Genomic DNA, 5,602 nt, shown 5'->3' with positions numbered 1-5,602 from the left:
AGTCACATTAACACCCTTTTAGGGATCAAATTAACAAACACCCCCCCTAGGTTGTGTATTGTCTCGCAGGCAGTCACATTAACACCCTTTTAGGGATCAAATTAACAAACACCCCCCCTAGGTTGTGTATTGTCTCTCAGGCAGTCACATTAACACCCTTTTAGGGATCAAATTAACAAACACCCCCCCTAGGTTGTGTATTGTCTCGCAGGTAGTCACATTAACACCCTTTTAGGGATCAAATTAACAAACACCCCCCCTAGGTTGTGTATTGTCTCGCAGGCAGTCACATTAACACCCTTTTAGGGATCAAATTAATAAACACCCCCCTTAGGTTGTGTATTGTCTCGCAGGCAGTCACATTAACACCCTTTTAGGGATCAAATTAACAAACACCTTCCTTAGGTTGTGTATTGTCTCGCAGGCAGTCAAATTAACACCCTTTTAGGGATCAAATTAACAAACATCCCCCCCTAGGTTGTGTATTGTCTCGCAGGCAGTCACATTAACACCCTTTTAGGGATCAAATTAACAAACATCCCCCCCTAGGTTGTGTATTGTCTCTCAGGCAGTCACATTAACACCCTTTTAGGGATCGAATTAAGAAACACCCCCTTTAGTGCACCCCTAGAATGCTGAATGAGTTTCTCTCTAAGTTTCAACAAATCGAGGTCCACCGATTTAAGCTGTGCGTTGTTTGAGAGTCAGTCTTATTGCCACCTTTTTTCATCGTTTTAGGGATCGAATTTAAAAATAAATCCCTCCTTCATGCATCCTCAAACTACTAAAGGAGTATTTCCCCCAAATTTCTAATATAACTTGATCATTCAGTTTAGACTGTGTGCTGTCTCTGTTAATCACATTAATATCCATTTTAACCCCTGTAGGAGTCGAATTTGAAAACCTTCTCTTAGTGCACCGCTAGAAAGCTCATGGAATATCGCCAAATTTCAAATCTCTAGATCCAGAAGTTTAGACTCTAGTACGTTGTGTGTTAGTCAGTCATATTACCATCCCTCTTCACTCATTTAGAAATCGAAAAAAAGAAAAACAAAAATTAAGTATCCACAAACATTTTACATTGCATTCAGCAAGAGGAAGAAAACATAGATAATAGTACGAAAACTACTTTTCGTTTAACGAAAGCTTTTAAAGATAACGAATTGAGTTCTTGCTTCTGATTCAATTCAAATTTTTCTAAGAAAGTTAAGAATATAAGTCTCATCATCACCATCATCATCATCATCATAGGGTCGTCAGCTCTAAGTCTGATAGGACATGCACCTCCACTCTTTCTTTACGATAGCTATTCTTCGCATTCCTTTTAAACTCTCACATCCTTAACTATTTGTGAACAGTAATCTAATCTAGATCTACCACTACCTCTTTTAACTCCTGTTTCTGCTTCTACTATGTATCTAATTAGCCCTTCATGCGTGAAAAGGTGTCCTACCAACCTATCTCGCCTATTTGATATTGATTTCCATAGGCCCCTCTGTTCTCCTACTCTTTCTAATTCCTCCTCATTTCTAACCTTCTATATTCCTAGTATTCTTATCATTCGTATATCAAATGTTTCTAAACTTCTCTCTTCGTTTCCTACTCGTACGGAGCCGTACTTCAAGGTGTTCATAACTAACCGTATAGCGTAAAAAAAAATTCAAAAAAGAATGTTCATTACTATAAATTCTCGATACACCTACATAGGTATGTGGTACCTTGGTACTTCCCCAATCGTATTACCTGGAGAGAAGTTGTTTTATACTGATGAGCGCAATAGAAATAAAAAAGAAATAAATTGATGTGACGTTTCGAACTTTATATTTCAGTTTTAGTTTGAATGAAAATTTATCTAAATAAAAAGTCGCCTAACGTTATTACGAAAGTTTTTGTAAGTAATAATTTTCCTCCACCGTTACTCAAACTATATACCATTCGTCATTATTAGCATACAAGCGTAAAGTGCGAAAACATGTACTGCAGCTTTTTGCAGTGGATTATGTTAGTTGTAGAAGTTGAAAAGTAGTAGAAAATTCGTGATAGATAGAAATGTAGTTGGTTGCTATAATATCCTGCGGCCTGATAGAGGGAAGAAGATTGAAAAACCCCCTGAATGGGGCAGGTGTGGAAACTTCCCAGTTTTGAGAAAGAAAAAATTCGATTTTTGAAATTATTCCATAGAATATATTTACACTATTGAAGGGATGGTACTGTTGTCTAACCTAAACCTTTCTATGCAGTACTTATACTTCGTTTACGTTCTCTAGCGATGTGCCCCTTCCAATGTCTTGGATGCGCGCTGGCAAAATCGTAGGTAAGGAGAAAAAAGCTCATTATACTCTCGACTCTTGTTCATTAAACATACTTTTTCATACAGTACCTGCGAAAAGTTTTGTTCAGTCATGAATAGTAGTGCGAGTTGAAAATAAGCGTTAAAGCCTTTAATATGTCTTCAAATATAAATAAACATCTCGTTGATATTTTCAGTAGTAAATGGTACCAATAACAGCACATTAGAGCAATGCAATTGTATTGGATTAAATGGTCAATTTTTCCGTGCATTACTGTACGGATTATACATTCCTCACCGATTAAGAATTTGGCTGAGAGTTGTCTCCTAACTTTTTCTGGCCTAGTGCTGTCCTTTTCTACTTTGCGCCGGTCAAACTAAAGGTCAGATCGCTACAGAAAGTAAACGAAGTATACCTCTGGTGTAAACCTTTCGTCGATTGTACCGCAACCCTAGTCCTGGTAAACTATATTTAACTATTGGTCATTTCAACTTGGGGAACTATCATGATTAAAATATAGGTATATAGATATTTCATGTTTAAATCAGCATTTGTATGCATGTATGTTCGACATTTCTGTGCAAAAGTTTATGAAATTGCAAAACATGTTTCTTTTTTTAAAAATAGAAAGTTTCCACATCTGGTTTTTCTAAAAAGCCTCCTCTCTTACTTCTACCCGTTTCGTACTTTCTCATTTTCCGCAAGATAATTTTAAAGACAACCCCCGATATTTTTGTGACAACATAAAAAATTATGTACATTTGATTATGTGTAAATTTCATTAAAATTTCAATCAATCGAAGTTGGACTCAAAATAGGATTCTCTCAATTTCATCTTTTAGGTGACATTAAATAGAAAGGACATCATAAGCATGACTACTGAATTTTAGATCATTAACTTTTGTTTCAAATAACAATGTCACATAGATTTATTCAACGTTCTCCTTTTTTTGAACCATGTTAATGACGAACTATCCAAATTTCGACGATTCAGTTAAAATTAATGTCATTTATCTTGTTTTGAATTGTTTTGATATTGAAATAGTGCAGTGTCCGTAACGATTTTTCAATATACATCGTGTATAATTTTTTCAACCGACCTGTTATCAATCATTCGTTTGTATCGATGTATTATGTACGGCTTTACTAGTCGATACCGACTAATCGACGATGGTATATAAATTGATGTTTGTATTAGACAACAGTCGACTAATGGCTATCATTTTTTCGTTTTATTGAACGTTTGGTTTTGCCGAATTCACGTTTGTAGATTGGATCGAAATAGCAATTATATTATAAGTCCGGTTTTTAACCCTGATGTCCTTTATTTTGCAAATAATTCTTTCCAAATGATAATAAAATATTTAATATGTAGATACCTACCAGTCTAAATGGAATAATGAGAACAAATTCAAATAATAAATACATGTATGTATAGATAATATAATGCGTGTTATTTATTCAAGGATTAACGACAAAAATATGCAAATTTTAGTGTTGATGTCACCATATGTCCCATTATTTACTCGTTCGTTTATTTTGCACTATAATCTTCACTCATTTAGAAATCGAAAAAAAGAAAAACAAAAATTAAGTATCCACAAACATTTTGCAATTCAGCAAGAGGAAGAAAACATAGATAATGGTACGAAAACTACTTTTCGTTTAACGAAAGCTTTTAAAGATAACGAATTGTTCTGTTTTCTAAATATTTACTTCCAATATTGACAGTTTCATTTCCAAACACCGGCATATGTCCAAGTTTTCAGATAAAGATATTACTCACTAAGTTCTTGCTTCTGATTCAATTCAAATTTTTCTAAGAAGTCTCATCATCACTATCATCATCATCATAGGGCCGTCAGCCCTAAAACTGGTTAGACATGTACCTCCACCCTTTCCTTAGTGTGCGCAAGGTTACAAAATCATATTAAAATAAGTTATCGTTAATCAAAACTTGATATATACTTCATTTACTTTCTCTAGCGATTTTCCCCTTCCAATGTCTTGGATGCGCGCTGGCAAAATCGTAGGTAAGGAGAAAAAAGCTCATTACACTCTCGACTTTTGTTCATTAAACATGCTTTTTCATACAGTACCTGCCAAAAGTTTTGTACAATCATGAATAGTAGTGCGAGTCGAAAACGAGCGTTAAAGCCTTTAATATGTCTTCAAATATAAATAAACATCTCGTTGATATTTTCAGTAGTAAATGGTACCAATAACAGCANATGAAATTATGAAAATCGAAGCGGTTATAATTTTGAAAATCAACAGATGCTCTGTTTGTTTTTGTTATGTCAAAAATGCCGGTAACATTTCCAGCGTAGAGTTGAAAAAAAAAAAAACAATATGTAGAAAATGTGTCATATCGTATCGACGAAACATCTTAACACATAAAATTACCTTAGACGGAGTGTGAAATTCGGTTTTCGTTATAACTTAATCAAGGGCCGTCATGTCACATGAAAATCACCTCTAGGTCCCGTTAAAATCCACGACGCCGTTTACCTAATTCATCGACACCACCCCCGAACGTCACTAAATTACTCCCTAATTGCAATATTACATATAGTCTAAATATATGTGTGGTAATAGGTCAGCATCCTTCTTCTGGACCACGATTGGCAACAGGTATAAACATGCGCGCATCGATCAGGCCTCCTTATCGACCTCGCCGCACGGCCACCCTCTCGCTCTCTCGATTATAAGGGCGCGCTATTCAAGAATATATGTCGTCGTCTCAGGAACGAGACCAAACTAATTTAACCGCACAATCGCCTGTCTTGAAATTTTAATGGAAGGAACACATTCACTGTTTGCTTCAATTTTTACCATTTTTACCATCCTGTGGGTAGTGGTCGTGCACGAGTTGTCTGTTTCTAAAGAAACTAAAAATGCGAAAAGTTTAAAGCGGAATCGTTCGCCGTTCCTACTCTTTAGGCAGATGCTGCCAACCATTCAATTTTCTTTTCTTGTTATTAGAATCCTTTATATGTTTCTGGACCAGTAAGATTAACAAAAGTTACATTTTTCTCTGACACAATTCTTGTTGTAGGTAATTGTCAAAAATTGAAAAGGGTAATTGATAGAATCTAGAAAGAATTTGATGATTCGATCATAACTTGAACTAAAGTACATACCTGCAGAATAGGCCAATAAAGTTAAACTATTTAATGCTCTGAGAAATCCAAAAAAGAAAATGTAAAATCGCGTCATTTTATACCCAAAATTATAACTAACTAAATTTTACCCGCCTGTTGATGTCTTAAATACGTGTCAAAGACCATTGACGACCATATAAAACTAAT

The 5,602-nt window shown here is 35.2% G+C and overlaps 1 protein-coding gene across 1 annotated transcript in view; it reads right to left on the bottom strand.

Moving 5' to 3' along the window:
• Positions 1–5,239, bottom strand: part of LOC108744622 — a 36,870-nt gene extending 31,631 nt beyond the window's left edge. Inside the window, exon 1 of the mRNA XM_025974730.1 lies at positions 4,698–5,239. The gene's annotated coding sequence lies outside the window, so the exon portion shown is untranslated. The remainder of the gene's footprint in view (positions 1–4,697) is intronic.
• Positions 5,240–5,602: the final 363 nt, after the last annotated feature.

This window comes from Agrilus planipennis, unplaced genomic scaffold, assembly GCF_000699045.2.
Source record: "Agrilus planipennis isolate EAB-ADULT unplaced genomic scaffold, Apla_2.0 scaffold16, whole genome shotgun sequence".
In the NCBI taxonomy this organism is placed as follows: Eukaryota; Metazoa; Arthropoda; class Insecta; order Coleoptera; family Buprestidae; genus Agrilus; species Agrilus planipennis.
This window is presented reverse-complemented; position numbering and strand designations above follow the sequence as displayed.